We start from the raw sequence: 13,373 nt of genomic DNA on the forward strand, positions 1-13,373 counted from the left end.
TCATATAAGGTCACCATTACCTACCCCTCATGTTGACAAACATGAGTTTTTAGTGTTCATCCGTTGGAATCCCACCTTCACGATTAGCTATCACACGCAGCCTTTATTGCCCAATTAAAACTATTTCCAACCAACCAAACTATTATTATTAACCGAGGCTATACATAGTGGTATCGTCAAACCGACTATAACTTGCAAGTATTGTCCTTAGAAAAACCTTTTAGATATCAAGGGATTCTCATGTACCTATAGATCACATTATCCAATTAACTTGGGGGAGTCCCATGTACCCATAAATGATCCATTATTATGATTACTTGAGGGATTCCATTGTACCCCACAAGAATGATGTTTAAACTCAAAACCATTTCATTTTGATCATTCCAAACCATTTAGCCATTTAGGGTTCCATTACCAAGTTTAAACCATGCATAAGTACCATTAAAAATCCGACAATGTAGTGAAAACATTCTCATAGGCATTTTATCAAACATATTGGGAGCATAGTATTTCCAAAACCAAAGCCAATTACCAAATAACCATTCCCATGCAACCAATTATCCAAAACTACCATTAAAGCATAATTAAAACATGGGAAAACCATAACCAATCATTTATAACCAAAACCCCTAAATTATATTTGAAAACCCAAGACTATACAATAATCAAACCATGAAAACATTGTATAAAATCATGCCTTTAGTTGAAACTAAAAATGAGGGAAAAGAATAACCTTAAACCAAGAAGATAATGGAGAGAAATCACCAATGGAAATCCCAAATTAATCCTTAAGATGAAACCCAAGCTTCTTTTGCCCAAGAACTTTAGAGGGGATTAGAGAGTGTTTTTCTAAGTGTTAAAGAATAGAATAATAGGGAAAATAACCTCCCAAGTGAGTTAAAAGTCATGGGGCCTTATTAAGTTAACTGGGGAAATGTCCAAATTGCCCTCACTTAAATTGCACCAAAATCTCGTCAGAGGAATACGACTATCCATACTAGTCGTACCCTCAAATAGGAGTGGTACCCACCACTCGTACCCAAGGCCATCTCCCTTGGACCCAACACTGTTCGAGGTACGACTCACCCTAAACCATGTCGTATCCATTCATACGACTAGTACCCATGATCCGTACCCCTAGCAGAATAGAATTTAAAGAGGAATAAAGACTTCTCACCATACGAGTCTATGGTACGACTCGTACCGTGTCTTACGGCTCATGGTGAGCCACTCATACTCAGATCTAAATTAATCTACCAAGTCTAAGATTAAGTAAAGGAAAGATCCAAATCAAACAACCTATGTCCACCGATACGACTTGTACTACCCAAGTCGTATCTATTCCAGAAACCAAATCCAACCTACCAACCAATACTGGCCAGAATACGTTTAACCTATGCCACTCGTATCCCAGTGTACGAGTCATTTCCCTTAGTCGTATCCTGTCCAGAGACCAAAAATCCAGGAAATTATCTAAGGGTCAGAAACACAGGGTCTTTTAGTCTCCCTAACTAGGAACATTCATCCTCGAATGACGGAAAAGGTAGGGTAACCACAAGTACGATTTATTTGCATTTTCAAATATCAATCCAACCTTTAATCGAGTTAGAAAACCCATATGCAAAGATATTAATCTTTCCATTAAAAAAGTTTGAAAATAAAAGTATGTTGAAGAAAACATACCTTCCGAACGAATCCCAGGAGCAGAAAACAAATACGGATACTTGGACTTCATGTCCTCCTCCGCTTTCCATGTATCCTCTTCCACCTTGTGGTTCCTCTATAGAACCTTAATGAGGCCACATCCTTGGTCCATAAATGATGAACCTTTCTATCCAAGATATCGACCGAAACTTCTTCATAAGATAGAGAATCCAAGATACCCAAGCCCTCTAAAGGAACTACTGAAGAAGGATCACCAAGACACTTCCTTAACATAGATACATGAAATACCGGATGAATGGAGCTCAAACCAAAAGACAACTCCAATTCATAAGCCACATTACCAACCTTTCGCAAAATCGCATAAGGACTAACAAATTGAGGACCGAGCTTCCTTTTTTTACCAAAACTCATTACTCCCTTCATGGGAGATACCTTTAGGAACACCTTATCCTCAATCTCAAACTCTAAGTCTCTATGCCTTATATCCGCATAGGACTTTTGGTGACTTTGGGAAGCCTTAAGCATATCCTGAATCACCTTTACCTTTTTAAACCAACCAATAGAAGATCTATACCTCCTACCATACAATGCCTCAAAAGGGGCCATCCCAATACTAGAGTGATAGCTATTGTTGTAAGAAAACTCTACCAAAGGTAAATGCTCAACCCAACTGCCACCATAGTCAATCACACATGCACGAATCATATCCTTCAATACTTGAATAGTCCTTTCCACTTGCCCATCTGTCTGAGGATGAAAAACAGTACTAGGACTCACCTTGAGACCCGATCCCTTCTAAAAAAAATGCCAAAAATAAGATGAAAATTACGTACCACGATCAGAGATAATCAAAATAGATACCCCATGCAGCTTTTCTATCTCATGAAAATACAACTTTTTATAGTCCTTTGTCAAAAAGGTAGTCCTCACTGGCAAGAAGTAAGCAGACTTCGTCATCCTATCTACAATGACCCAAATCAAATCAAATTGGTTCAGAGACCAAGGAATACCGATAACAAAATTCATATTGATCACCTCCCATTTCTATTTGGGAAAATTAATTTCTTGATACAACCCACTAGGCCTCATGTGCTCAACTTTAACTTGTTAGAATACCATGCACTTGTCTACAAAATCAGCTATATCTCTCTTCAAACCATTCCACCAATATATCTCCTTGAGATCACGATACATCTTTTTTGAACCGGGATGAACAATATAGTGCGATTCATGCGCCTCAACCAAAACCTATTGCCGCAAACCATCGACATCAGGAACACACAATCTTCTTTGGGACCGTAAAGTACCATCACTGTTGATCTCAAAGACCATCACCTTTTGCCCACCAACATCACTCTTGATTATCATCAAGATAGAATCTAGAACTTGATTCTCCTTGATCTATGTACTAAGAGACGATCTAACCACTTCCTAAACCATTACCCCACCATCCTTGGAGTCCAAGAGAAAAGGTCAAGATTGGCTAAGCGGAGAATATGCTACACCAATTACCCTTTTTCTTTCTCCACATGAGCTAAACTTCTTATGGATAACCTGCTAAGAGCATCGAAAACCACATTAGCTTTACCTGGGTCGTGGTGAAGACTCATATTATAGTCCTTGAGAAGCTCCAACCATCTATTTTGCCTAAGATTTAGCTCCTTTTAAGTGAACACATACTGTAAACTCTTATGATTAGAAAAAATGTCTATGTGCACCCCATACAAATAGTGTCACTGGATTTTCAAAGCAAAAACCACCGCCAACAACTCCAAATCATGAGTAGGATAATTTCTCTCATGCCCTTTCAACTGCCTGGAAGCATAGGCAATCACCTTCCCATGCTGCATCAAAACACAGACAAGTCCCACTCGGGACTCACATAATAGACCATAAACCCCTCCATACCTTCTGGCAAGGTCAAATCGAAGTCAAAGTTAGCTTATCCGTAGGCTTCTCTAAACTCACTTCACACACTTCTAACTAAGAAAACTTTACCTCCTTCTGAGTTAACTTAGTTAAAGAAGCCACTATCATAAAAAAGCTTTCCACAAACCGCCTATAATACTTGGCCAAACCCAAGAAGCTTTGAATGTCGGTTGGAGTCATGTCTAGGCCATATTTTAACCACAATCACCTTTTGAAGATCCACCATGATTCCTTTACTAGAAATAATATGACCAAGAGAGTCACAATGTTCAACCAAAACTCACACTTTGAGAAATTGGCATACAACTATTGCGCTTTCAAGGTTTGCAAAATTACACAGAGGTGATTGGCATGATCCACCTCACTTCTAGAATACACCAAGATGTCATCAATAAACTCCAATGACAAGAAGATCCAAGAACTACCTGAAAACTCTGTTCATTAAATCCATAAATATCGTCGGAGCATTAGTCAAGCCAAATGACATAACCAAGAACTTAAAGTGCCCATACCGAGTACGAAAAGTCGTCTTAAGGATATCCTCCTCCCTAATCTTAAGCTGATGATACCCAAACCGAAGATCTATCTTAGAAAAGAACTTAGCACCTTGCAACTGATCAAAAATGTCATTTATCCTTGAAAAGGGATACTTGTTCTTGACCTTACCTTATTCAACTGTCGATAGTCAATGCACATCCGAAGGGAACCATCCTTCTTGCACACGAATAACACTGGTGCATCCCATAAGGATACACTAGGATGAATAAGCCCCTTATCTAAAAGATCATTAAGTTGCTCCTTGAGTTTTCTTAATTCAGCTAGAGCCATTTTATAAAGAGTAATAGATGTTAGACAAGTGTTCGGAACCAGATCAATACCAAACTCAATCTCCCTATCCGGAGAAACACAGGGAAGATCATTTAAAAAGATCTCAGAAAACTCACTTACCACCGAAACCAAGTGAAAAAAAGGACCCTCCGAGTTAGAATCTTTAACCCAAACTAAGTGATAAAGACACCCTTTGGAGATTAATCTCTGAGCTCTAAGATAAGAAATAAACCTTCCCCTAGGAGCTAGGTAACCACCCTTCCACTCTATAATCAGTTCACTAGGGAACCTAATGATAACCTTATGAGTCCAACATTCTAAGAAAGCGTAACAAGAATGTAACCAATCCATCCCCAGAATAATATCAAAATCCACCATATCCATCTTAAACAGATCTACCAAGGTCTACTTGCTACCAACAGATACCACACCCCCTATAGACTTTTTTAGAAATAACTGAGCCATCTACAAAGGTAGAAATAGAAAAAATATCCAAAAGAACCTTGGGATCTAAAAGAGTGAACCCCAAATTAAGCAGACAATACACGTTATGAGAAAATACTTGTAACGTACTAGTAATATCATCAGGTGATGCCTCAAATTTCTTTCGAGATGCAAGAGCATACAACCTATTTCGGCATGTGCGGGTACCAGAAGCAAAAGTAGACATAGAAGTAGCAGCTCTAGGTGCAGGAGCAGAACATAAATCAACCGAAGCTTTGAACGCTCCTAAAGCACCCTTGCCAATAGGATAATTTCTGAGCATATGGCCTGACTGACCATATTTAAAATATATATCCCCCCTTCATCACAAAAGCCTCGATAAAGACGACCGTAGAATCGGCAAAGAGGGCATGAAGAAGCTGACTAAGCTTCACTTGCTTGAGATTGAGAACCTTGTACTAGAAATTATCACCAGCTTACGGGTGTCTGTCACTCGACTGCTTCGAATAAGAAGTTCTAGTATTAGAGAAGGAACCAGTACTCCCCCACTTTTTTTGGCCATTTACCACCATCCTGACCACCCTGCTATGGAGCACCACCCTACTCAGAGGACTTGATCCTCTTACCTTGCCTTTTCCCAAGCTCTGCGAATTTCTTCTTTTTATTCCCCACCTACTACATGTAGACAACCAACCTTGAAATATCCATATCCTTAATCAGTAAAGCAGTTTTGCTTTCAAGGATCAAATCCCGAGATAGCCCAGAAGCGAACTTTCTTATCCTCGATCTCATATCAGACACCAAGTTTAGAGTATACCTTAACAACTAATGAAACTTCAATGCATATTCCTTGACATACATTATTCTCTTCTTAAGATTCACAATCGGGGGAACTCCAGAACAATCACGTATAGGACCCTGAGATCGAGTGTAAGTTCCATGTGTAAGGCATACCCCATCAACATCATCCCTAGATGGAACAGAAGAATTTACTTATGTTCCAGATCATCGAGATATGATCTGTAAAGCGATCAAATAAAGATTAGAGAAAATTCTAGGACTTAAACACCAAGCTTAAAAATAAAACACCAAGAAAGTAGAACATTTCTAAATTCCTTATAGCCTCTCTTATATGAGTTTGGTGTGCTAAACACCCCTAAAAGAGACTCTATTAGACACGGCTTTGTGGAATCCCAATTGACCATGAACCTAAAGCTTACCTACTTAACACGATCCAAACCAGGGCCTTGTCGTAATGGGCAGCCCAAGTCCAACCAAGACTGGAGACCACCCCTGTTACCCAACCTAACCGACCTATGTACATCCTGAGTCGAATGAATTTCAACTATATAATAAGATAACATTATTGCATAATCCAAGACTCTGAGGTAGGTCTACATCTGTGACCACCCAAATAATTCCAACCATCCGATAAACAATACTAACCAAACCATAATCTAAACCATAACCATATAAGTTCCATAATAATTATGTAATCTTAAAATAAAAGAGAATGAAACAGTGAGAAATTTAGTCCTATAGTATTATCCCCCAATGCCAATGCCAATACCAAGTTCTACACCTATACTGATCCTACCCATACCAACCCATAGTAGTTCTACAAAAGCCTCTAACCAAAAGAATATCAAAATTTAGTTTGAATATGCCCCCAACCATAGCCCAAACCAATATCTATAAATAAACCAAAGTATGAAATAACATCCATGAAATAGAGCTTTCCAAAAAGATGAAAGATCACCACTTCAATCCAATAGCTAATCCTAAAGTCTGATTTCTAAGTAGGAGGAGTAGAACGGTCGATTTTTGAATGGCGTAGGTATAGAGCCACCCAAAGATGGGTTAGCGGGTGAACGCTAGCATGAACTCAGGATAAGGAAAAAATAATGCTATTTAAAAAAACCAAGTAAACCATTCATATGAATACAAACTATACATATATATATATATAACCATGCTAAAAAAGGGAATCGGATTTAGCATGTATTTAAACCATTAAACTGGGTATATGTAGCTTAACCATCCTTAACTACCCACGGGCTATATGGGTCCAATGTAACCCCTTGAACAGTCCTTGATAGATGTAACCACATGAACCAGAGATAAGAGTAAAGTATTCCCAAGTACCCTTCACCCTTTATGATATATATGTACAGTGCACTTAGAGGATTCTCGTGTACCTCGTAGTATCATATAAGGTCACCATGACCTACCCCTCATGTCAACAAACATGAGTTTCTAGTGTTCATCTATTGGACTCCTATATTTATGGTTAACTATCACACCCCACCTTTATTACCCAATTAAAACCATTTCCAACCAACCAAACCATTGTTATTAACTAAGGCTATTCATAGTGGTATCTTCATACTGACTATAACTTATAAGTATTATCGTTAGCCAAACCTTTTAGAGATCAAGGGATTCCCATGTACCCATAGATTACATTATCCAATTAACTTGGGGGAGTCCCATGTACCCCACAAGTGTTCTATTATTATAATTACTTGGGGGATTCCATTCTGCCACAAGAATAATTGTTAGACCTAAAACTATTCTGTTTTGACCATTCCAAACCATTTAGCCATTTAGGGTTCCATTACCAAGTTTAAGCCGCGCATAAGTTCCATTAAAAATCCAACAATGTCCTAAAAACATTCTCATAGGCATTTTATCAAATATATTAGGGGTATAGTATTTCCAAAACCAAAGTCAATTATAAAATAACAATTCTCATGCAACCAATTATCCAAAACTACCGTCAAAGCATATAAAAGCATAATTAAAACATGGAAACCCATAACCAAGCATTTATAACTAAAACCCCCAAATTAAATTTGAAAACCCAAAATCAAATAATAATTAAACCATGAAACATTGTATAAAATCATGTCTGTAGTTGGAACTAACAATGATGAAAAAGAACATGTCTTAAACCAAGAAGAAAATGGAGAAAAATCACCAACGCAAATTCCAAATTAATCCTTAAAATAAAACCCTAGCTTTCTTTGCCCAAGAACTTTAGAGAGGATTAGAGAGTATTTTTCTAAGTGATAAAGAATAGAATAATAGGGCAAATAACCTCCCAAGTGAGTTAAAAGTCGTAGGGCCTTATTAGGTTAAGTGGAGAAATATACAGATTGCCCTCACTTATATTGCAACAAAATTCTATCAGAGGAATACGCCTATCCATACCAATCGTACCATCCAATACGAGTGGTACCACAACTCGTACCCAAGGCCATCTCCCTTGGACCCAACTTTGTCCAAGGTACGACTCACCCTAAACCATGTCATATCCACGTATACAACTGGTACCCATGATTCGTACCCCTAGAAGAGTAGAATCTAAAGAGGATTTAACATTGCCCACTATACGAGTGCATGGTGCGACTCGTACCTTGGGTTATGGCTCATGGTGAGCCACTCGTACTTAAATACAACTTAGTCTAACAAGTCTAAGATTAAGTGAAGGAAAGACCCAAACCAAACAACCCGTGTCCACCGATAGGATTCGTACCATCCAAGTCGTATCCATTCTAGAAACTAAATCCAACCCACCAACCAACACTAGTCGGCATATGACTAACCCATACATTGTATCCCATTATACGAGTTGTTTCCCCTAGTCATATCCTGTCTAGAGACTAGAGGCCAGAAACCCATGGTGTTTCACTTTGTCAACTCGTATATAATCCATATATCTCATATCTTCTTTCTAGCACATCTCTCCAAAAGGGTTTTATAAGATGATCCAATATCTCCTCCCTAACACATCCCTAAATAAGGGTTTTAAAAAGGTGTTGCCAGTATTACTCAAGTGTTTCCATGGTAGTACCAATGTTTTATGAATGAGTATAATATAAGGATGCAATGCTCATAACCAATCGTAATAAGTATTTCCACAACCAACCATATGATATATTTCCACAAGCAACCACAATGATATATTTCCACAACCACGCGAGTCAATATCCACTCATTATTTCTATTTCATCCATGAATTTCCAAGTCTTAAATGCCAATAAAGTATGAATATAATCACAGTACACCAATGGTACCACATTAAGTATTTTAACAACGCAATGTAATTATTCACATATATTCGAGGCTATCAATATCACGTAGGACCTCACACGGTATCACGGCCCGAGGCTACCCTTTAATCGCAATAACGGTGTTTACGGCCACAAGTGACCACAAGTTAACCTATAAACTGATACATGCCATGAGCACTAAGTAAAATAATAATATAACACATGAGTAGATGATAAAATGATAGGATACTGTAAATTTGAATATTGAAATACGTAATACTGACATGTCTGAAACAACTGATGAAGCTAAAAAACTGACTGACTATCTAACTGATTGTCTGAAAGCCTCTAAGCATCATGAGGATTTGATGGAACAAACCCTCGACTAACTCTGATTGACTGAACATAAGAAGGTACTAAAATAACTAAAAAAATATCTTGTCCTCAATGGATGAGGAATCACCACTAATACTGCTGGGTAATGCTGAGCTGTCTAAGAACGGTAAAAAACTGAGCATCCAAACCTATATTATAAGAAAACATAGTGCAAAGAAAATTATGTGGTCAGTACTTTGAATGTACTAGTATGTGAGATAAGAACTGACTGAAATGCATGAGATAACTGAGCATGAATGCATAAACATGTAATAGCTGGGTGGTCATCACATCGTAAAAGATTTTTAAAAATAATGTCTACTTCCATCATGTAGAAATAACAAATAATAGTATTGGGCTAAATAATATCTTCTGCCATCATGTGGTAAAAGATTGTTTTTATTTGAAATGTTTAAGGGCGAGTTCTATAGTAATTTGGTATACTATGTTATTGGTTGATAATAAGATGATGGATTTACATCTCATCTCATCAAAATAGTAAGACATTAGGTTAAATTCCTAATGCATCGATGATAAGATGTTGGATTTAAACCCCACCGATTCATAATCTAAGATGTATTTGTATGGAGAAGATATTGAGTTCGAATCTCAATGCACCATATTGATGATATATTGATGACTAAGGTAAAATAATGTGTATTTTGGTGAAAAATCAATGAAACATGTCCTATTGAATATGATTCATTCTATGAAGTGAATGTGGAGGCAATATATGATAAGCCCGAAAGATGACAAAATGATTATTGTGTTATACAAACGTATGTGGGCATAACAAAGCCTAGAGCAATAATTGCTTTGAGGTGTGATACACTCTGAAAAATATGTTAGAGAAAATTTCTCTATATTAATTGTATGCCTCAATTTGTTCCCAAAGTAGTAATGTCTTGAAAGGGGTTCTAATCTATCATAATTTGATATGCTTAAGGCACGAATATACTTTGTTCCCGGGGAATGAGAATTTTGATTGATATAGATACAAATTCATACTTTTAATTGTTATAAATACAGATTTGTATCCTAGGATGAATATTGTATTTTGTAAATTTTATAAATTCAAACATGTTCTTGGTTATAAAAATATCGCAACCCACTTCCAGAAGAGATACAATAATAAGAAGATGAATATCTCCAAATTACTATGTTAAGAAACACGAATATAAGAAGTTACTCGATCATGATGAGATCACATGTCATAATAAACTAGGAGTTTATTGATATAAAATTTATGTCATAGTAAATCAGAAGTTTACTAAAGCAAAAAATCACATATCATGGTAAACTTGGAGTTTACGAGTACAAAAGTTCACAAGTTGACATGAATAATTGCGACATCTCGAAGATGTGAATATTAAGTATTAGACTTGTATTGAAGAACTAGAAGATTTTCAAGAATTATTTATGTCGCTAGTTCTCATGATAAGTTGGTTGGACCAACTAATATTGAAATTGGATCCCTTAAAATCTAAAAAGTGTAAAACGTAAATATGAGCCCGTTCACCTATTATATGATATCTTAAATAGATTCATCAATGAGAGACATAATTATCACGTATATATGTGTCACGCCCCAAATCCTATTAAGGCGGACTGGCACCCGTTGCCGGTAAGGCTTGGGAGAACCAACCTGTAGCAATGTATTACCTATGAACATTATAAGTTCCTTTCATACTAAACATGCCCTCAAAAGATAAATAGGACTAGCAATCCAAAAGATATTATATGACTAGGCCGTTGGAGCCACAATGTCTACGGTACGATACATGACCATACTATACTTTACGTAGTCTACAAAGCCTTTAGACAAGAAACGCTATCTTATAAGGGTCGGGACAGGCCCCGCCTCATGATAAGATACTATACAATGCAAAAAGATATGATAAGACTCAAAGCCCCGAAGCAACCTGGAGCTCAGTGACTGCGGTTGATATCCTGTACTCTTACTAGGGAGGTTTATTAGCTTCTGTACCTGCAGCATGGAATGCAGGTCCCCCAAGAGGGACGTCAGTACGAAATAATGTACTGAATATGTAAGGCAACATGTACTATATATGAGATAAAAACTCAAATGAAACCATGTACTGCTGTAGGGTAAAAGACCACCTTTATGAATATTGTGGAGTCATGTATCTTATAACAATTATGTTACTTTACTCTTATTACTTGAATAATCTGTGCACAGCATGTAATACAGATGACCAGCTGATCAGTGGTAATTCTATATCAGGATCGACCCATGCTAGGCTTTCCTTTCACCCCTGGGATACCCCCTGTAATACTGGGATTGACCCATGCTAGGTGATTCTTTCACCCCTGGGATACCACCCAACAGAAGCAACTGTATACATATATCTTCTTATTACTTTTGAGATGAATCTTTGGTGGTCGTAACATTTGAGCTATAAGACTATAAGCATGACAAATGACAAGTATGTGTCCATGTAACATCATATCATAATGAAAAGAGTGGGTTGTACAATTAGTGAAACATGTAGGACATAAACAACGTATGAACTTTATTTAGCTAAAAAGAAGACTCATATGTCATGGTACCCAATGTATGTATGCAGCAGTGACAATGCTCGAATCTGGACACACAAGTACATGTTAAAGAGTGGAGTGGTTATGTCAAAGTTTGTAAAGATCTCTATGTGCCAATGAAGACTTTGGATTCCATGCCAAATAATAAGAGATCGAATAGCCTTACATACCTCGACATATCAACTTGTTTTTACGTCGAAATGACTTCTTTTCTTCCAACTATTTATATACAATATCATGTTTTAAAGCTAATATTAGCAGCTAATCAATGCATCTGGACAGCCCAATCTCACAAGACACAACACTTTGGCAACAAACGTATAACCATCAACTCAATGGTGTTATTCCGACTTTCTCAATTCTAACTGTATTCAACCAGCATAGATTATCATATACATGATGTATACAGCCTATATTAGTTCTATAACATGCTGGCAACAGTCCATAACTACAACACATAACCATTTTACAAAACGCTCAACTAAGAAGCACAACATCTCGTCGTCTCCCTACATTTCGTCGTTACCAATTCATACTTGTCCCAACTTTGAACCAGATGCTCCCAACATATATATACATCAAATAAACCTTAACATAGTCACAAAATAGCTCAAAACGTAGGGGAAACGTGAAACAACATCCCCCTCAACAAAACAGTCCAATACCAGTTTGGAAGCACATAAGATCATATAAGGATACTTGTTTCCAAAGAACTAGCAAAACAGTCCAGCAACCTTGGCAACCATATACACACTATAACATGTTAAAAACCTCAAATTTACATCATATTAAAGTGAAAAATCAGGGTAAAAATCATTCCAAAGCCAAGAAAACCAAACAACAACTTTCAGGACACAAGCTGTCCAGAAATTCCTGCACAGTGAGCCAGCCAACTTATCTTGTTTTCCATGGAAAATTCATATCAAGTATATGGTTATTTTTACATACCTTAACTCCCAAGGTGTAGGTATAATTCAAGAACTCAAAAATTAGCCTTTGGTTGCCTTCCAAGGTGAAGAAATACCAAGAGAAACTTAGAGAGAAATTCTGAATTTTTTTGGTCTTTTCTTTGGTTAACCTAGAGCTCAGTTTTGGTCCCCTTTTAAGGAGACTTTAGACCGACTTTCTCCCAATATTTGTAGCTGGTTAACTCAAGTTGGTCAATGACTAATTTTCCCCTTTCACTTGGGCCTTTTGGATCTCTAAATCAATGGGCTTTAGTGGCCCATTTCCTTACTCTTTCTTGCACTTTGTTTGGGCTCAATTTTGTTAGTAGTGAATGAATGTAGTTGGACCTATTATATAAAAATATTGGGCTGAACATCTTGGCCCAATATAATGTTAAACCATTGTCTTTAATAGCCTCCCTAACTTGGGCTTCGTTTGTCACAAGACTTGGAAAGTTTCGGCGTTAAGCCTTGTCTTCGTTCCTCTTTCTTTTTACTAACGTCTAGACTTCAAGTGAGTTCACTTATGAATGAATTCTTCTCCCTCATGTATATATAATTTTTAAGCTAA

The sequence above is a fragment of the Capsicum annuum genome, chromosome 7, assembly GCF_002878395.1.
Source record: "Capsicum annuum cultivar UCD-10X-F1 chromosome 7, UCD10Xv1.1, whole genome shotgun sequence".
Lineage (NCBI taxonomy): Eukaryota > Viridiplantae > Streptophyta > Magnoliopsida > Solanales > Solanaceae > Capsicum > Capsicum annuum.